Raw genomic sequence first — 1608 nt, 5'->3', positions numbered from 1 at the left:
CTATAAAAAAACAACACGTGTTTAATAGATCAAAGAGTGCACAAAAACTCTTTTTCAAAGTCAGATAATTTTAGGCTGAGGACTGGAGAAGGATGGCAAATTTTACATTTCAGACCTGCTGCCAATCCTATCTCTGCATTTTTTTCAACAAGTTCGTAATGAAAAACATGACATTTCTTGAAGTAATAGCCAGCCTGAATACTGACATGCCTTGCTCTGCTGGTCTGGGCTTAAGGACATGCTTGTGTGTAATGAATACCATTCCACTGCATCTTGGAAATGGTCTCCCAAACTTTTCTACTTGCCCAAGCTACTTCAGATTTGTTTCCATAATTAAAGCATTTCCTCAATTCCCAGTAACACAACTTATTTAGCTGTCAGCAACTTTTTGACATTAATGTCACCATTTTTCACGAAATATCAGATTTTATATCTTTCAAAGAACAATCTAGAACGTACAAGCAAACAGCTATTGTGAATAATTATCTCCCCTTCTTCCACAACTGCCTTGTTTCAAGTATTTTCTTATTTTGATTTTGCAATATTTCAGTCATTAAAAAGTTATCAGCTTCTTTATTCTGAAACAGTAATAGATCAGTCCTTGAATAAATTACACCATCTGTCTTCCCCTGTTTACTGTGCTTTTAAGTGACATTTATTTAAGGTTTCTACTAAAATAAATCCAAACCTCCACAAGCAATAGCCATATTTATGCACTGCCTAAAAACCACATTAATTTGGCTCCGCCTTTTGATTTTGGTATTTTGCAGGTACCTAACTACTGCTTTGAAAATTTCACTACTTTATTCCTGTAAATTCTGCCAAAGAGCCATTTTTTTAATTAAAGAGTTGTTTAGTATGAAAATCTCTAAATAGCAACTACATGAACTAAAAGCAAGAACAAAGGCGATTCAGCCTTCTTTTCTATGTAGATATGAGAAAAAAAATGGTATTCACTTTTGAATATCCCTTTGAAAGCAGCAGACATTTTATAACTTCTGAAATGAAGCTTACAGTAAAAGGTTCCTTAATGCTTCTAAGTCTTCAACTATTTTGGGGAAAAGTACCCACTTTTCAGTAAAAATAATCCAAGGTTCCAGCAACAAGTTCCAGACCATAAACCATGACAATAATTAATATTTTGAATAGCATAAAATAATAACAAGCCAACAAAAATCTTTACACAAGAAACTCTCTGTGCTGCTGAAACCCTTATGAAATATCAGAAAGGCCAATAATTAGGAAATGCAATCCAGAAAAGAGCCTACCCTCTTTGGGATTGTGACTGATTTCAATGTGACAAATGCACAGGCAGGCAGACAGTGGAACATGGGGTACCCAAAGGAATGTCTGCACAGGTACCTTCACATCCTACAGGCTAAACAGACATGTGCTGCAGATACTCAGTCTGGGGGGAAACAAATGCCTCAGTATGATCTTTTTCCTCTTCTATTTCCTACCTTTATCTGCAAAGATTTTTCTTCCCTGATTTATAGACCTGGCTCTTGGCTACAGGAAGGAAAAGAAACAGCACCATCATTACAGAACCGAGGTATTTCAGAATGGCCTGGCAGTGCCCACCTTCTTCTCCCTGTCCCTTCAGTCACC

Source organism: Geospiza fortis, unplaced genomic scaffold (genome assembly GCF_000277835.1).
Source record: "Geospiza fortis unplaced genomic scaffold, GeoFor_1.0 scaffold40, whole genome shotgun sequence".
NCBI lineage: Eukaryota > Metazoa > Chordata > Aves > Passeriformes > Thraupidae > Geospiza > Geospiza fortis.
The sequence above is the reverse complement of the archived record's forward strand: the minus strand, read 5'-3'. Positions refer to the sequence as shown.